This window comes from Pleurodeles waltl, chromosome 3_1, assembly GCF_031143425.1.
Source record: "Pleurodeles waltl isolate 20211129_DDA chromosome 3_1, aPleWal1.hap1.20221129, whole genome shotgun sequence".
Taxonomy (NCBI): Eukaryota; Metazoa; Chordata; class Amphibia; order Caudata; family Salamandridae; genus Pleurodeles; species Pleurodeles waltl.
Window position 1 is genome coordinate 1,677,089,654 of NC_090440.1, and position 20,320 is coordinate 1,677,109,973.

Below are 20,320 nucleotides of genomic sequence, written 5' to 3' on the forward strand. Positions count from 1 at the left end.
CAGTGACAGGCCCGCAATGCCAACATGGCCTTCATTGTAGGGGTGCTCAATGACCTGACCACTGTCATGTGTGAGTCCACCACCCACCAGCACGCCCCTACCACTGACCACATCCCATCACAGCCATCCACGTCAGCGGCAGCCAGTGGCATAGAGGCCCCGCCACAGGTCTTGCAGGACACCAGCACCTCTAACCCTGTAGCTGAGGAACCCCCAGGCAAGCGAGGACGTCCAAGTAGACATCCAGCCGGACATGATGCCCAGACCACGACTACCGCCAAGAAGTGACCCTCTCCTGAACATTCTCCCTTGTGTGTGACACCCTGTCGACTGTCCACTCCCATACCTCCATCTACCCATGGCCAGCAGACTGGACCTGGACTACCTACAGCTGGCCTTAACACTCTGATGATCTCCGCTGCCATGACCCCAGCCATCACCCCTCACACTTTACATTACATTAAAACTACTTCCGAGCACAGTCCATGTCTACGTGTTTATTTGCCATGAGTATGTATGGAACTGCCAATAAGTGTACAAGTGGCAACCCATCGCCCAGCACATTCATGGGAGGGTGACAGCGGGGGGAGTAGGGAGGTCCATCGTGTAGCAGACAGTGGCTGGACATATGTGTCAATGGAGGCTGCAGCCGAGGCAGGGAGAACAGAACACCACAACATTTCCTGAAAGGAGAGCAAGACAGGGACAATAATCACTGTAGGAGTCAATGCACTGGAGGAACAGGTATCCAGAGCAGATATGCCAGGCAGGTCCACAACCATATGACCAGTACCAACACACACATACAACAGATACCAACCCAATGGTCCCACCCTCACATCGCCCAGCACCACACCTGGCCTCATACCCACTGCCACTAACAACAATGTTGCACTGCCACTCAATGTCGACTCCCAGGATGGATGCTGCACAGATGTAACAACCCTGTGTGGCACACACATAGCACCTGCAGTGGCAACTCAGGCAACATTCCACATACACATTGATGACACTAGTGCACTAGCACAACACCTGCCTGACCATAGGCCTGACCTGTACACTGTGACTACCTCAGTCATGGGCACATATGACACCCCACCCAGGCTCAGGTCTGCAACCATTACCGTCAATGGTCATAAACAATAGGTGGCATCAGGGACAAGGAAAACAGTTGTAGAGGACACGTACCACACAGTTTGCACATACTTGCATCTCAGCCGAAGTAATGTTGAATCAGCTCCGCCCTGGAGTCAGCTGCATCCTCATCATCCTCCTCTTGATCACTCCCCTTGTCCCCTTCATAAGCCACTGGCACAGCTGCCCCCTCCTTTGCATCCAGCAATTGGATATGACGCCTCAGGGGCAGATTGTGCAGCATGCAGCAGGCCACAATGATCTGGCACACCTTCTGTGGGGTGTAGAGCAGGGCACCCCCGTAGATATACAAACACAGGAACCTGGCCTTCAGCAGACCAAAGCATCTCTCCATGACCCATCTGGTACGACCGTGGGCCTCATTGTAACGGTCCTCTGCAGCTGAGGTTGGATGCCTCACAGGTGTCAGGAGCCAGGGCAGGTTGGGATAGCCAGAGTCACCTGTGTGCATAGAGGGAAGAGACATATCAGGACCGGGAGGGCAATATGACAAGGACACAAGGGTTCAGTGAGCTGAGGGGCACACATATGCAGGGGTACATACCGATGAGCCAGGCCCGGTCCCTCTGGATTGGTGCCATCATGTGTGGGACGCTGCTGTTCCGCAGGATGTAGTCATGCACAGGGCATGGGTACTTTGCCGTAACCTTGGAGATGTACTGGTCCGCGAGACAAACCACCTGCACATTGACCGTATGTACGTTTTTGCGGTTACTGTACACCTGTTAATTCCTCCTGGGTGGCACCAGGGGAATGTGGGTGCCGTCAGCGGCACCTATGACATGTGGGATGTGTGCCACAGCATAGAACGAAGCCTTGACAGTGGGCAAATCTGCACTTCGGGGAACCAAATGTAGCTGGCCATATGTTTAATCAGGACACCCAGTACATCCCTCAGGAAGTTGCTGAACATGGGCTGCGACATCCCACTTGCGAGGCCCACTGTGACCTGAAAGGAGCCTAAGGCAAGGTAGTGGAGGGATGACAACACCTGCACTGTGGGAGGGATGGCATTGAGATTGCAGATGGCAGGCAACAGATCTGGCTCCAACTGGGCCACACGGTTCAGGCGATAGGTCTGGATGATGTGACGCTCTTCCAGTGTGGCAAGGTCTACTAGGGGCCTGTACACCGGTGCAACCCTCATCCTCAACCGTGCGTAGTACCTGGGAACAGGGGAGAGATGTTAACATGTCGTGCAGCATAGGCATATGATGCACTAAATTTCACACACGTCACACATTCTAAATTTGAAATGGTTGCTGCCTGTCTGCATGCATGGGACAGGTGGAAGTGAGACCATCCCGCCGACGTAACACGTCATGGCGGTAGGCGGTCACGACCGCCGTGCTACTCACCATTAGCTCACACTGTTGCCAATGGGAGGCAGGAGCCAATTGTGATCGCTGCCGGCGGTGACGATGATGTTGCGGTGGCCGTGACCGCCATTTCATGTGCTCATGCTCACTTGACTCCTGAACCTCGTGCACTGAAGACCTCCACTGCATGTGCTGCTGTGTACTGACTCTGGTAGCCAAGATGCAGCGTCCAGCAGGAGACAGAGCCCCAGCCTTCACCCAGGAGGAGTTGGAAAGGCTTGTGGACGGGGTCCTGCCCCTGTATGGACAATTGTATGGGGCACCAGAGCAGCAGGTGAGTCCATTGACATTGTCCTGTATGTGAGTTGTGCACATGGGGATCGGGGCCTTAATAGGTGGCAGTGTAAATGGAGCATGGACATGGGTGAGGGGCTGAGGGCTACGTTAGCCAATGGCACATACACGTACACACCTCACAACCATACCCACTCCCTCCACTCCCAAACGTCTTTCCAGTGACCTCCTATGTGTTCCCAAAAACGATTCCTACAAGAGTTTTCCCTGTTGCCCACCACTGACCCAATCCTTGTTCCGCCAAGTGCCCTGCTACCCTTCCTCTGCCCCAGCCTTCCAATCTGCCACTGCTCCTGCCCCTCCACCACCTGCCACTTCTGCCCCTGTCACGTCCACTGCTGCTGCTGCCTCTTCCCAGGCCAAGCCCATACCCATCCCCCTTGCTAAGCCACCCAGCCAATGGCAAGCCCAACCCGTGCTAAACCCCTGCATCCAAGGGCAAGCCCAGGGACCTCCATCTGAGGGCAGCCCTTAGGAGCCCCCCTCCTGGCCCAGACAGAAGGACCCCCCCATACAAGCCCAAGGTGTGTGTGTGTTGGTATGGGTGTTTGTTTGAGTGTGTGTGTGGGCATGGCTTCCTGTGTCATGTGTGTGTTGTGTGTGTGTATGAACGTCGTTCCCTCCAGTGTGTTCTAGGCTGGTGTACTTACGGTTGGTGTCGTGGTCGCTGCCGCTGGTCCAGGAGTTGCAGGGCCAGGTAGAGGTTTGGAACGAGTTTCAATTTGGTGCCATGGCGCCTACGGACCTGCCTGTGTTCATAAAGGTGGGTGTTGCCTTTATATTGTTCGTTTCCGCCAGGCTTTTGGTGGCAGTGGTTCCGCCCCGGAAATCCCGGCTGTGTGCAACCTCGTAATATGGTTGTGGGGTGCTGCCTGACCGCCAGGCTGGAGGTGGCTGCTGCCTGGTGCTCCAGCACTTCCGCTGTGGCGGGCCAATGGTGACTTGACTGTATTCTGCAGGTACCTCTCCTGGACTTGTAATATGGCAGTCTTCATCGCCAGGTCTGCGGTGGTGCAGCTTCCAACTCCACAGTGGCAGTACGCTGACTGCCAAACCCAAAATGAGAGCCTATGTTTGGATGCGACACCGAGAGAGTAAGGAATTAAATATGGCAAAAAAATATCCCAAATTATAAGAGGTACTTTGGATAGCCAAAAGTATAGCTCATTCACTAGCATGTCTGGAAGTAATTAAGAAGGAGAACCACAAAGGGAATGGGCACTCTGGAAGAGGACAGGTGCCCAGTGTATGGGTGGCTAAGAGTGACAGCAGTCAAAAGAAGTTCACAGGAAAGGTGCTTTAGATGGGGTGTGGTGGGCCATGTGGCAAATGATAAAAAATAATCTGCCTAGGTAGTTGTCTGTAAGTCTTGCAGAGCTAAAGACCACTATGCCAAGTGTTGCAAATCGAAGAATATGAGCAACAGAGTGAAAAAAATGTTAATTGCTGGAAAAGATACAGATTAATGTGTTTATAATGATTTGCAGGTGAGGGATTCTGTCCTTTAGGTGTGCGGACAAGAAAATGGGCATAAACCTGGAGGACAGAGTACAAGTAAACTAACCTAGTGTGAAAATGTAGTTTGACTCGGGAGCGAAAAATAACTTTAGTACCCAAAGAATTTTACAGTGAAAAACTGTCTGGGAGCATGAAGTTATTCAAGCCAGGTATTAGGCCATAAACTTATGGAGGTCAAGCCATCAAATTGATGTGCTACTTTGTTGAACTTGAATACAAAGGACAGCTTACAGCAGGTAAAAGTATGTGTCTTGCAGGCGAGACAGTATAATTAGCCAGAATCAGCAGGCTGACTTGGAGGTGATACTGGACCCAAATTCTTCACCTCCAATTCTTCTAAGAAGTAAAGAGGTTGGAGAAAATATGGCCAGATGGAAGGTTGGTAAGGGTTCTGAACTGTATGCATTGGGGTTGACATCAGAGTGTGCTCAGTGTGAACCAAGGAGTAGTTGGCAAAAATAATTCCTTTAAGTATTCTTTGATTGTTATGGCTGTCTTACTGAGTATACACATGAGATTATTTTTAAAAAATGCTGTACCAGTTACCGGTAAATTACTGGGTGTTCCTCTTAGCATGAGACAGCCTATGAAAGATGAATTGAAAAAATTAAGACAAGAAGGAATAATCGAAGAGGTGGAGGTGTCTGAGTGGGTGTCGCTGGAAGTGTTGGCTCCAAAAGCTTCTGATTATATTAGATTGTATGTGGACCTGAGAGGGTTGGACAGGGACTAGATGTATTTTCCTTACCAGATATCACGGATATGCTCATGCAGTTGGATGGTGAAGAACTATTTTCCACCTTCAAACAGCATACCATGAGATTATATTGGCAGGTAGCTGCCTTCACCACACTCTTTGGGGGTTTAGATTCATATGAATGCTCTCTGGGTTGATTTCTGCTGCCTCGTCATTTCAAGGGACAATGGAGAGTGTGTTGGAAAGACTTGTTGGGATAAAGGTCTGCCAAGATGATGCACTTGTCTATGGTAGAATGCAGGGAGAGCATGACCTTCGGTTGAGAGACTCTTGAGAGGTTTTATCACCGGGGTTTCTCTTTGAAAGAGAGTAAGTGCAGACTTGGATGCAAGAAAATAGTATCTTGGACGTAAAGTGACAGAAGGGTGTGTGTTCCCTAACAAAGAATTGGTGGACACCATCAAGAAATTGGCTATCCCTGAGAACAAGGAAGACTTAGTCAAGATCCTGGGTATGGCTGAATATTATCATAAGTTAATTCCACATTTTGTGGCAAGAGCCTACAGTATGAGAAAAGTTATTAAGGTGAAGCATGAGATATGAATGGTCAGCATGGTGTGATGAGAAGTTTAATGATCTCAAAGAGGCATTGTCAAAAGTGCCTTCATTAGGTAGTTTCAAAACTCAAGATATGTCTGTGTGTTGATTACAGAAGCCAGTGCCAAGGGCCTGGGTGCGGTGTTAAAGCAAGGAGAGGAGTTTGATGAATGCACCACTATGTTTATATCAAGAAGCTTGCGGGGTCCTGAGAATCCATATTCAGTGATTGAAAAAGGGACCCTGTGCAGAAGTTGAACAATGGCTTATGGGGAAATGAGTTCATTGTAAGGACAGACTGCAAACCTCTTAGAGAAATATTTTGAAAAAAAGTTTTAGATACAGTTTCAAGCAGGATCTGTAAGTGGGTGATTTCACTGTAAGTCTTTAATTTCAAGGTGGAAAACATTCTGGGGTGGTCAAGAACAAAGTAGCCAACTGTCTGTCAGGTTTGGTAAAGACAAAGATAGAAGCATCGGATGAATTACTTAGAGGAACAACATAGGGAAATGGATGAGTTTATGCTATGTGAAATCAAAGATTGAATCTTGAGTAAGAAGGGGGGGGAAGTTCAGGTGACAAAGGATGAGGAATTAATGCAAGTGAGCAAGCTCATCAAGGAGGGATGGGGTGTATGTAAGAGTGTAGCTCCATCCTTCCTGGGGTACTGGAGGTGGGAAATGAGTTGTCTGAGTGCCATGCCTTGTAGTGTAGAGGTTGAAAATGTATTCCTTCTGTTAAGCTGAGGAGTAGGTTGATTGAACTGGCTCAACAAGCACATTTGGCTATTAGTAAAACAAAAGAAAGAATAAGGCTACACTTTTGGTGGCCAGGCTTAGATACCAAGGGGGAACGTGTTGTTAGAGAATGTATAGATTGCCATAACAGTCACAAAGTCTGCAAGGCAAGATGCAGCCCATGACAGTAAGAGAACAACTGATTAAGCCACGGGAACAGATAGCCTTGGATGTTTCAGATCCAGTCGCCAACAAAACAGGACTTATACTCCAGGTGGCCCGAAATTAAGAAATGTCTCAAAGACACATTTGCCAGGGAAGGGATCCCAGAACCCATCTTGACATATAATGGAGTACAGTTTGTTTCATAGGAAATGGAAATGTTTGTTTCACAAAGAGGTATTCAGCACAAGAAGTGTGCTCTCTATCACCAAATCTAATCTTGTGGTGGATAGATTCAATAAAGTACTTAAAGAGGCCATGTAGATAGCTAAGCAAGAGGCAAGAGACTGGATGGAGGACATTCAAAGAAGAGTTGAAGTATATCGACTTACACAATACATGGTCACCTGGGAGGGTTCCTTTTCAACTATTTAGAAAGCGGGAACCCAATTCACTGATGTGTTTGGATCAGTCACTTTAAACAAATGTTGCAGATGGGGAGGAAGGACTGGAGAGATAAACAGCAGGAAAAGTTACTTCAAAGAAAAGAATGGGGTGATGTCAAACATTCAGTAAGGGGAACAAAAGTCTCAGTGGGGGCTTGGTTCAGAGTGAAACTACCCTAGGGTTGGTCAAATTCTCAGCATTTGGAAATCCTCAAAGAGTGGTCAAATTATTTAAAAATGCTGTTAGACTGGATGGTAATCGAATCTCGAACTGAAGTAGAGTGGTGTTGGTACCTTAACTGGGGTTGCAAAAGCAAGAAAAATGTGACAGCAAGTTAACTGGAGAGGGGTCATGATGTAGCAGCAGGAGGTTAAGCCTGCCGACAAATTTTAAAGGTTATGTGATGTGGTAGTCTTTTAAGCATTTTTTTTTAACATTTGGAATTTGCTTTTTGTCATTCTCCCATTGTGTATTATACTTTTAGCCCCTTGAACCTGTAATTCTTTTACCATATCTATTAATTTGAACTAGCTTTCTCATGACCGTATTTCTCAGTTATTTGAATCGTTTAACTATATATATATCTATCTATCTATCTCTCTCTCTCTCCATATATATATATATATATATATATACATATATATATATATATATATATATATATATATATATATATATAACTTTCTCTCTCCTCTTTCTCTCTCTCTCTGTGTATGTATATATATATATATATATATATATATTTTTATTTTTTTATTTTTTTAGAGAACACTTCAATATATTTAGACCATTTCTTATGCCCATGTGTATTCAGTCTGGCCTCTTATTGTAGAAATACTATGGATTTCATAAATAAGATACAAGACATCCCATGGAAATCCCATTACGTCATGGTGACCGTAGATGTAGTGTCACTGCATACATGCATCCCACATGACTTAGGCATCCGGGCATGCAAACATTTCTTTAGGGACAAACCTATTAGATTATATGAACACTCTGAATTGCTTCTAAAAATGTTAAGGTTTTGTCTGGAAAATACGTTTTTCTTATTTGAGGATCAATGGTACAGGCAAACGACAATGACTGCAATGGGAAATTCCTTCACTTCAAGTTATGCCTGCCTCTTCATGGGGTGGTGGGAAACACAGCATGTAATGGTGGATGACAATGAGAAATGGTCCAAACATATCATCTTTTGGACGAGGTATATCAATGACATTTTTGCAATTTGGGATGGTCCTGAGGCAGTGTTACTTGATTTTTTTGACTGGTTCCCGATTAATGATTTTAACTTGAAATTCACACATAAAATACATGGACACATTATGGAATTCCTGGATGTTGAGGTTACAGTTGAAGCAGATACCCTCCAGACTAAACTTTTTAGGAAAAGTACGGCGGGGAATAGTATTTTACATGCTCAGAGTCATCACCCGGAGTATACCTTATGGGGAATTACTCAGAGCAAAAAGGAACTGTAGTACTTCTCAGAGTTTTCAAAATTAACAAGCAAATATGATTGTGAGGTTCAAATTGAGGGGCTATCCGATGAAAGTAATTAAGAACGCATGTCAAAAGATAGCGAAAGTTCAAAGAGATGGTTTGTTAATTCCAGAAAATAGGAAAGAAAATACAAATACCCTGAAATTTATAACTACCTTTAATGCCTACTCTTCTGAAGTGAGGAGAATTATGATCAAGTATTGGCATTTGATAAAAGCGGATAAGGTGATTGGCCAGAAAGTCAGCCCCCAGCTAATAAATAACTTATAGAAAAAGTAGCTCCTTACAGGATATGTTAGTACATAGTTATCAGTTCAGAAGGAGGGATACCTTCTTAGACAAGCAACAAGGCTTCTATAAATGTGCGAAATGTAAGTCCTGTAGAAATAGTGTGAATCGCAATGGGTTTTTGCTACCAACAGGAAGAAAAAATCAAAAATTCCTTAACTGTAACTCAGATTTTGCTATCTATGTTATTACTTGTCCATGTGGACTACAATATGCTGGAAGTACAATTTTTCCGATGAAAAAATGGATTTTAGAACATTGATGTGCCATCAAGAATAATGATGTGACATATCCGGTGGCCCGTCATTGTAATTTGGTGCATGCAGGTAGGGTTGACAAAATGTCATTCTTTGGAATAGACAGGGTGTTACCAACCCCAAGGTGGGGCGACAGGGAGTGGAGACTCAGAAAGTTGGAATCTGAATATATAATCCGCCTAAATAGTCGACACCGCTGGGGTTTAAATAAGGATGAGGAACTTTTTGTACACATTGGATAAATTACGTTGTATGGTTTAAATTATAATTGAAGACTGAGCCGTTTGGGATTTGCTAAATTGACTTGCCTTGCATTATTGGCCCACTCTCCAGAAAGCTTATATAGGTATGATGTTAGTTAGATTAAATTAGAGCAGGAAATGTGGACTTATTATCTGATAGTCATTACCTGGTGGGACAGTTTGATTATAGTGTATGGAATTTAATATTTCTTTGTTCCTTTCTAGGAAGATAAATTTAAATATATACCAATTGGTATAAGTTACTGTGGTCCCACATGTGTTTTTTGATTTATTTATATTTTGATATAGGATTTATTTAGGATTTTTTCTATGTCCATGATGATTAATGGTATAAATTTTGTGGGGAGGAGGGGCCTCTGTAATGACTTGGGCTAATAAAGAAGACCGTAATGGTTGAAACGCATTGCTATGCTACTGCAAGTTGTTTTTGTAAAGGATCTTATGGTTTGAAATAAACATCACAGTTGTGAATGCCTATTGTGCAGAGTTTATACTGTTTATTGTATTTGAAAGAGGGTAGATATGTAGTATCTGGGTACAGTGCTTAGAAGGTTGTATAGTGGAATGTGGAAGTAGCGTGCTTAGAATGTGAGGGCCAGATCAGTTGGGTGGCTGAGGCGTTCCATATCATGAACCTAAATAAACATGTTTGAAGCCATTTGTATTTCCAGATACTTTTTCACACCAAACAGATAGAATCAATAAATGAATTGCAAGTATTATTATAATTTGAATTAGACTGTTTACTGATGAGGTCTCCCCATAGGGAAGAACCTCACTGCCAAACTTGTTATTCCAAAAGTTGCTTCTACTTTCGGATGAATACAAATCACTTTAAAAATTCTTAGGGCCTAATTTAGATGTCGGCAGAGGGAATACTTTGTTATAAACGTGACGGATATCTCACCTGGCGTATTATGATCCCAATAGGATAGAATGGGATCGTAATACAGTGGACGTTATTTCTGTCATGTTTGTGACAAAGTGCTCCCCTCCGCCAACATCTAAATCAGGCTCTTAGTCCACAGATCTTTCTAAGCAAAAAGTATTGTTTTGTAGTAGAGGCTACCATTCTTGAACTACAAACTATTTTTACCATTACAAAGCCAAATCGGTTTCCAAACATAGAGTTTCCCACTTTTATGAAATAATTCATTTCCTGACAAAGAACTTAATGCAGTTGTACTGCAAGAAAAAGTTTTTTTTTTTTTTTTTTTGCACTGTCTTTTCGTATATCAGTTTTTTTCTGTTCTGGCTTTTCTGCTTAACTATTTACCTGATTCTGCTTACCTTCTGTGCATTATCCTGTCATGGAAACACATCTGTGCTAGGATTTGTTTCAAATTTTATCTACTACTTTCTTTCAATGTATAGCCCATTTTCTACATAATGCATACAGGCAACCTTTATATAGTAGCTTTTGATATGCCACCAACATGTACTTGTCAGACATAAAAAGAAATTAGATTTTTTTCATTTTTTGTCATTATACCGCAAAGTCTTTTTGAATTAATCACACAAAGTGTAATTTTGTCCTGAGTATTCATTGTGAATATTGAAAGATATTTATGTTTTCATATAGTATGTGTTCTTCACAGGTGCAAGTGTAATATATGCACGTTAGAGAACAGTATGGCAAACTAACTGGTTGTAGTGCATTGGTCATTGAGAGAAATAACCCTATTTGACGTCCAAATCTATCTGTATTTTGATTTTGCACGAGCTAAGACATTTACAAAATGAAGCTGCTCGCTGAATGGCGTCAAAAGTAAGTATACTGTAATTGTGTGATAGGAGAGGTAGCTTGGTTCTGGGGTATCTATGAAAGTCTTGATCTCATGCAAGCATGCAAAACGGACATAGTTTGTAGATATCTCTACCCCAAGATCTCATGATAGCGGGGATAGCATATATTTGTTGGATTAAAATATAATTGGTGTGTCCAGAGATACTAAATCAGGAGGAGCACATGACTTACAACATTTTGGGTAATTTCACCTTCTGTATGTATAATTGTTTATGGAGGTCAGGGCTGGTATATTTAAAAAAAATAGCTCATACCCCACACACAATCACAAACATACACATATTTCTTTTCACTTGCCACTTGTTGCCACATGGGTGGCCGTGACACAATGGTCCAGATTCTCAAAGGTTTAGCCTAGGTTTAGGGTTACAAAAATAATGCTAAACACACTTTTTTTTTAGATTCACAAACCAACGCATACTGGTATTTGCATTGGTTTGTATGGCAAAGTAACGCAAAGCAGAGTGAAACGCTGCTCTGCATTACTTTGCATCAAGGGGTCGTTACATGGGTGGTAGGTACGCAGGCGTAACTCTGCTACCACCCATGCTTTTTGATGGTAAACCTTATTCTCAAACAACAGTAGAAAGAGTTTAGCACCAAAAATTAATGTAGCTGAAAAGCAGGCGTTAAATGGAGAAATGTTTCATTTCTCCATGCTTTTCAGAATTTGCATGTGTGCTTCACTGTACAACACACCATTTCCACTTGTCTAGGCTTAGTATTTGTACAGGAATGATGCCCTTCATGTACAAAACCTGTGCTAGAATCACGCACACAGCCTGGCACTATGGCACTAAGGTGTGTGCGTGGTGCACAGCAGCTGAAATCGGCGCCGGTGCTAGGGAGAGGGGAGTAGAGTGCCATTTCTATGTGAATATGGTGCTCTTATGCTCCCTCCCTGTCATGCAATGCAGCAGAGCACATTTGGATGCTTCTCTGCGTTGCCTGTCGCCTACCAGAATCTGGGCCAATGTATTTCTCCAATGGAAGGCATGCCATTGCATGTATGTTTGGAAGAGAAGAAGTTAGTAGGTGAGGCATCTTTGTAAGAGGTGTTCCATATATTCCGGAGTAGGATCCAGTTGTATTTTGTAGAAGTTATAGTGTGGCAGCTGCATTTGGGCAATAAAAGGTATGCAGCATCCGTTTGTGTTGTGGCACACGGCCTCTATTGCAGTTATGAAGCAGGTGATCTGTGTGTGTGTGTATGTAAAGTAATGATTGGTGAGCTACATGTGCATGTAGGTGACTGCAGCAGTAGCCTATCTGTGAGTCTTGTCTACAGTGTTTAGAGAAGCGCCAGAGTTTTTAGATAATACCGGGAGGTAAAATCATACATGCTAATCATTACTGCAAGTCTTCTTGATTATAAAAATATTTCCAGACACAGATCATTTTTTGTAAAATGGGTGACACTTATTGTGCACCTTCCGCTTTTATCACATCCTCTCATGGAAATGTTAGTATGCTCTGGAGGGGGTGTATCATTACACTATTTAAAATACAGATTGCAGTGTTGATGTCAGATTTTGCTGAGCTCCCGAATAATAAAAAAAATCCTAACAAGCTGGCAGGTTTCTGTGGGGAAGCCCTACCTTAACTTTGGAAGTTTGGACATGCACCAGGATCTTCCTCAGAGAATGTTACACATGAAAAATAACTTAACTGTCAAGAAACAAAAAGGTTAAAGTTCCCAAACCAACCAATTTACTGAAAAGAGTATAGTTGGTTCATGAAAATGACACCAAAGTGATGAATAACTTATAAAAGAACCAGAAGATATTGAAAAAAACAAACAATAGTACATAGGAAAGAATAGGAACAAACATTCTATCCAGTCTGGTTGTGTTTAGTTGAGTGGTTGCTGGGTAGCCTCCATTGTCAACCTGTTGTGGAGCTAGATCAGATACAGGCTGTGGGTTCACGATGGTCAGATTCTATGGAGTACTGGTACTTCAGCATCCTCTGTGGCTTACTGGTGATGGAGTTATATCAAGCAAGAATTTGTAGTTTATCCCCGCCAAAACATTTAGCGATGGGAAATCTTCAGTGGGGCAAGGATGGAAGCTGTTGCCCAGCAGGTCTCCATTAGGTTGGTTACTTTTGTTTTCACAGTCCTGTGATACCCTTGTACTTGTTCTGTATCTTCTTCGAGGTGTTTCAAAAGCTCCCAAACTTTCAGTAAAGTTTTCATTAACAGTAGGCCACAGGTTCAAGTTGTGAAAAGGCTTTCCACAACTTCCGGTCAGGTGTACAGCCAAGTACTCAGTCACCACTAGTTTGCTGGTTTTTTTCTTGAAGGATGCAGCTCGACCTCAATAGTTTCTCTGTTCTGCTGCACTCAGGAGAAGAGGGTCCTGTGGAAGATATGTGCCCAAGGTCATGGTCTGGACTACCTTGTCACTGTGGGTCGGCGGGCGGCTAGCTTCCCTATACCACTAGAGCAGCTTCCAGTTGCAGAGATTTAGGTTAAAGCTGGAGACATATTATTAGTCTGTCACAAGGCATATAAGAATTATTTGGGCAACTTTAGGACATCGTTTCACTTTCAGCTAATCTTCTCTTCTGTACTGTTCATCACTCACCTCAAAATGAGACTGCAACAGGTTTAAAGTTTGAACTCGGGTGTGATGGCAGAATTCTCTGCCTAACCTTTACTGTATTGTGTCCTGGCTCCAGTACCACAAAACAACCCACAGTGCCTTGAGATGCAGTTTTACAAAACTAAACATCAGCTTTTTTCCTTCCTTTTTTTACTCTTTCTCTCTGTCTCTCCCAACACCTCATAAAACAAATCCACTCTAGCATAAAAGGATCAGAGAAAATGTTCACCTCTTATTGACACAGCTGCCTGCATCCTAAGGACATTACAACTCTTCGAGTCCGGCAATAACCTTTTTTCAATGGAAATATGTTATAAGGACTGATCACAAGAAGGTATGAGTGGGCTGCCTTAAAAGGGAGATTTTGTTCCGAAAAGGCTTTGAAGTCAGCCCCCAGTTCTATATATGAGGTGTGAAAAGCAGCATTTATCTCTGCACCACAAACGTTTTAACACAAAGTAAATGATTAAACACAATTGAAACTGGTCAAACTTTTTGGCAGGTAATACGGTAACCATGAAGTAGTTACTGTGCCACAAAGCTATCACAAATTCGGTGTGCCTAATAATTCAATTTTCCCAAGTCATCACTGACATGTAGATCGGAATATTGCTGTGGGAATGACATAGAACCCACCTATCTCCTTACCAGTCAGTAGAGCAAAAATATCCAAGACTGCACTCGGTACTAATGGTGAACAGGGGTCAGGAGAGGTATGGATATGAGAGAAAGCACACAAGAGTCGTCATCTGTTTGTAGTCGCACTGCTCATCTCGTCAGACGGAGGTTCCTCTCTGATTTTCTGCAGTTTAACTATTAAAGGCTTTCTTTTAATAAACAGAACATAAGACCACTGCTAGACTACTGGTACTCTATGCTCTTAGATCGAAGTGAAATACATATTGTTTGTTTATCCTTGCTTCTTTTTTATTTATATGAATGGTAACATTCTACAGGAAATGATACATACACAAGATTTACTCTGAAACTGATGCTCTCAGGTGAACATATCAGTGACACATCATCTTTATCTCGCTAGAGCCAAAATAATCTTCATGAGACTGATCTTGTTCCGATGTCCTTTAGCAGTTGTTAATGCTCCACACCTTGAGACACCAATCAGAAACAAAGGTTCACATAAAGCACCTACATATAACACTGCAGAGGCCCAAGAAACAGTTGCTACAATACAACGTTGCTGACATGACTGAATCCAAGTACTTAGGTGCAAATGACAATACAGGGGCCCAAGAGGAGTCCCATATTACACACACATAATATCTAATGGTGAATAATCGCAAGGAGAGTCTTTCACGTGAAACTGCGGACGGAATTTCGAGGGGCACCACAAACAGAAAACCTCTGAGATGTTCTCGACATCTGGCTTAAAGATCACCTCGACTGGGAAGCTAGGAACACATTCAGAGTCCAAGCAGAGGCTTCCTCTCATCAGCAGGAAGGCAAGCCAAGTCCCTAGCTAGGTCCTGGGTGTGGCTTTCATGGATTGTTGGATCCTTGAATTCTCCAGTCGATCCTCAAATCCAGGAATAATCGAATCCTATATTAGATTCTCGAATCATTCTGTAACCTTCCACTCAGATGAGGCATACGGTCAAGTTTCTTTAGGGTGCCTGCTTGGTGGGGGGTGCTGGTAATAGGAGGTGGTGGGGTGTAAGAAATTGGGATGTTGGTGGGCTGGGGTGTGAGCCCTGGTCAAGCAGCGACCACAATCCTTGTCGGGGTAAGGCACATGCCAACCCTAAATTAACCTATGCTCAACCCCCTCGTGGCTTGGCACAAAGCAGTTAGCCTTAACCTGGAGGAAATGCGTAAAGTATTTGTGCAACACTTCAAAGAGTAATAAAGTGAAAAACACAATACAAAAAGGATCTAGAAAGATAGAGTACTTATTAATAAATGAAGCAAGGCCAAACAACAAAAAAATTAAGTCGGTAGAACCAGAGATATGTAATTTTAAAGGTTTTAGTAAAAATATCGCCAAAAGGCATAAAGCGCCAACTGTGGATATCTGGTCTGCCAGACCAAGACAAAGTCACAAGTTCAGACTGACCGCAATGGAGTGCAAGCTGGCCACAGGGACCCAGTTAGGACTGCTGAACAGAGTACCTTAAATCCTGGGTTGCGCAGTTGTGAGAATCAAAGCGATAAGTTAATTCCAAGATGTGGCGAGGCTGTGATGCGAAGTCCTGCGTCGTTGTCAGGGATTCTGTTGACTGGGCTTGCGATTTGAAGGCCAGCATTGAGGAAGCAGTGTACAGTCAGGCAGTGATTCAGTTCTGAGGAGCTGCAAAGCTACGATGTGGAATTCAATGTTGAGGCCGCCATTCACAAGGGACGCGATTGCCTACAACAAGGATGCAACGCGCAGCAGCGGTTTCGATGGAGCTGAAAAGGTGATGCGGGTCTTTGCAGTGGGTCCAATCCACACAGCAATGGTGATGCATTGGTTCTGCTCTTGTTTGGGCCTTGCAACAGAAGAAATGCGTCTGTTCTGCTGGATCCACAGCGTTTGGATCATTTGATTTACAGGCCCTGGGCATTGGTAGTGCCACTTTACTAGGGATTTACAAGTAAGTTAAATATGCTAATTAGGTATAAGCCAATCTTACCATGTTTTAAGAAGAGAGCACAACCACTTTAGCACTGGTTATCAATGTTAAAGTGTGCAGAGTCTTAAAGTCAGCAAAAGCGAAGTCAGCAAAACAGGAGGATTGAAGGCACAAGGTTAGGAGGGAAACTAAACCAAGGATACCACGTTTAACAGGAGTTAATCAGCTTGACAGCACACATGTGACAGCCATAATCCTGAGCAACATGACTCCTGTTACACTAGCGTGGGTAACATCCTGACTTGTACTGCCCCCAGCATGTGGTGGCCCGGGTGACCAATAATGTCAAGGACCAAAGGTGAATGAGAATGGAGGTGAGCACCTATTACATGTACTGTTTTTATGGCTATTTCCTAATATAGAATGAAAAAAATAGATTTCATGGTCAAAATATTACATTGACATTCCTTTTTACACCAACATGACTCCAAGCCCAGATCAGCTTTTAGGTTGCACCTAGGATAAACATTTTGGGGTATATTTACAAGTCCCTACCACTGCCTTGTATCTCCCTAACACAGTGGTCTCCAAACTTTTTAATTCTGCGCCCCCCCAGTTGAAAAATAAAAATCATTGCCCCCCCTCAGAATTTTTCACAATCATTTTATAAAGATGGCAATGTTTAAATATGTCTAGACGTATTTGAACATTGCAGTTAAGTAATTTACCTTTTTAAAAGTGCAATTACAGGTTTCTGCTTAAAATAGAACACTGTTATCTGTGTAATGCTTCCTTTGGCCTGAGCCTGGCACCCCCCCTGGGACCCTTCAGGCCCCACTAGGGGGGCCCGCCCCCCAGTTTGAAGACCCCTGCCCTAACATAATTTTTTTATGCTAAGGCAGTGTTTAGGAGTCCATTCCTGCGTGCCATATTTACACAGTGGGGCAAAGCATGCATTGCGCCACTTTGGAACCGCTTGCGTCACATTAGGACTGCGCTAGGCATAATACATGCAAGGAGGGGCCGCTCCTCCACAGGGAGGCCTGAAAAAATGGCACTGCGCCATTTTTCCGTCATTTTTAACACCTGTCAGTGTTTCTTGACAGAGACGGTAGTTCGAATGCGGGTTTTCGCCTATTGGACCACCAACATCTAAATGCAACGGGCGGACCATCATGGCGGCAGGCGGGTTTTCAGTCAAAAACTTGATGGCGGTCCGTTTCCACCAAGTTCAAAATCAGGCCCTTAGCATGCTTTCTCAGTGGGGACAGTGCTAATGAGTGAAGAAGAACTAGGGCCATGGGCTAAGGGGCCATAAGAGGTTCTTCCTCTCCATTGACAAAATAACACTTAAGAAGCAAAAACAGTTTGAACCAACTTTGTATTGAAAAAACAAGTGAATGGAAACAAGAAACAGAGAACATATTTTTAAAATTACTGCAGAAAGAACACACTCATCCTTGCTGCACCTAGGGTTACCTTAAGGTGGTATTTTAGATTTTAGCCCTTCCTAGGACAAAAGGAGAAAGAAGAAATGGTGTGGAGGACAGAGATAGAAAGAAAAAGGGAGGAGGGAGAGGGGGTGTGAAGGGAAGAGAGAGAGACAAAATAAGAAGATGGAAAGATGAAAAAATGGGTGAGAGGGGGAGAAGAGAAAGATAGAGGGAGAATTAAATGACTACTAAAGATGAAGAGAGCGAGAGAAGGGAAAGAGATTGATTGTACTAGAGTTAAAGGAGAAGACGGTGTGAGTGGGGAGGGGTAAAAAAAGAGACTGCTAAAAGGAGAGAGGAACAGTGGGCAGGGTAAGGAAAAGTGGAGATGAGAGAGCCAACCAGCAAGAAAAAGAGTGAATGATTAAGAAAATGATGGAGGAAAAAGAGGAAGCAGAGATGTTTCCTGCTATTTAAGAACATAGAAAGAAAGGATAGTGCCTCACATGCTCTCCATAGTTTCCTTGAGGTCTAGCAGTGTAAGGGGCCTGATTTAGTGACAGGTGATATTAGAGAATCCTGCAATTTTCTGAATGAAGTGCTAGATCAGGAGAAGAATCCATAAATGGAATTCCTTTTGCAATAGAAAAACTGTGATGTAAGAAATACCACCACTGGACTCTCATCTGCTTTTAGTGCTTCCTCCACAAGTAGAACTTAACGTTACTTCCCAAAGCCAAATAGGGCTATTGATCTACCACTGCCAGTACAGCAGACATAACAAGGCACCTTCACTTTCGTGGCCCAACTTTGATGATGCAAAACAATAACTGGGACATCATGGAATATAACATTAGGTATAGATACATTTTGCAGCAGATAATGGGTTATGTGCAAATCTATAATTATGAAGAAAACGCTGCAGACACAGAATCGCATAAGTATGGAACACTTAGTATTTCAAGGGGTGAAGGGAAGTAAATGGGACTGATATAAGAAAACTGTATTGGAGAAATTTGGAGACTTTACAAAACAGAACTGAAATAAAACTCTTATAAGACACCGAAAATGAGAGACCAGGGGAGAAACAGAATGTGAAAAACAAAAAGTCCACAGAGTGTTGGAGATTGCTTGGACAGCTTCATGTTTTCCACACAATGTTAAAAAAAGAATTGTGCCTCATTGTTATGGATATGGCTGCAGTATTATGGCTCAGTTCGCACACACTGAATCGTACGAACCTTAGGTATTTCTGAAAGCTAGAAACCCCCTGAATCCATAGTGGCATGGCTTGCAGGGATACATCGTCTCATTCTGAATGCACTATGAACATAAACACTATACCGAAAAGACCCAAACACTGTGAATTGGTGTTGGCTGCAGCATTCAGTCTGGTGTCAGCCAGCACTAGGAGCCACAGCAACCCTCCCTTTTCGGGAAAAGAAAATAGAGACTCCGGAGAGATAATGGTGTTGTTGTTTACTTAGATCTTAGCACCTTTTTATACCCCCAAAAACTGTACAAACATGACAACTATACCTAACCCAATCCCCCAATTTCCATGGTGGTTGGCTGTAGTATTCGGGGTCATTGTCTACTGACAGCGTAGGAACCTTACCTGCCTTGGGAGTGGACAACTAGAGACTCAGTGGCACTCCGGGTTGTGTGGCTTTCTTGGATACCGTTTTTTATTTAGAATGTCCTGTAAATCCAAAAACTATGCTTAAAATCATTAAGTTTCTCACTTTTGTGGGGGATTCCAGATCGGAGTGAGCTGACACCCATGGAACTCTAACAGCCCTGGGTGTTTTTGACAACTAGGGTCCAAAGAGAACCCAGGGTGGTGTGCCTTGATTGGATCTAGACATGTTATCTCCATGACGAATTTGGAACTTTCCCTCATATCTGTGAGGAAAATGTGTGGTTTCACCCAGTGTTTGACATTTGTAGGATATTTTGGATGAGAAAACCTGCTGGAATCCATGCAGACCATGGCACCCTGGTCTCCCCTACATGTCAGGTTTTCATTAATATCTGTGGTTGGTATGTTTCCCTGGATGGGGCCAACATGGGGAGCAAATACCGCACCTACCCACATCCCAAGAATCAAAATACATTCAAAGCAAAATTGTGTTATGTTGTGTTATTTTATGTCCCAGGTGGTAGGCCCACACACACACACACAAGTGGGGTTTTTACCTAGAGAAGTGTGTGAATGCTAGATGATTTCATATTTGGGATTCCCTGCAGATTCTACAGCTTTCCCTCACAGAAATCTGAGGAAATTCTGTGATTCCACCCAAAATTTGATGTTTGCAAAAAGAAAAAAAAGGCAAACTAGGAACTATGGACAACCATTTACAAAACTGGACAAAACAGCAGGTAAAAAACAATACTTTTTTAACACTGTGCCTGTTTCTGAAATTTGTTAAATTTTTTTGCCTATTTTGTCTATTTACTCATGTCCCTCAAATATAAAGCACTAACTTTGGCCAAATTTACAATCCACACCATGGATAACAAATGTTGAAAGATTGTCTTAGACATCTGTTGTATGAAAAAGTTAGGCAGTATTAATTGTAAAAAATGTCAAAACAATGGAGG

General features: G+C 43.2%; 1 protein-coding gene across 2 annotated transcripts in view; it reads left to right on the forward strand.

Annotated features, from left to right (window-relative positions):
* The window catches only part of OSBPL6 (oxysterol binding protein like 6), a 566,805-nt gene that overhangs the window by 134,335 nt on the left and 412,150 nt on the right, over positions 1 to 20,320 (forward strand). The window lies entirely within an intron of this gene.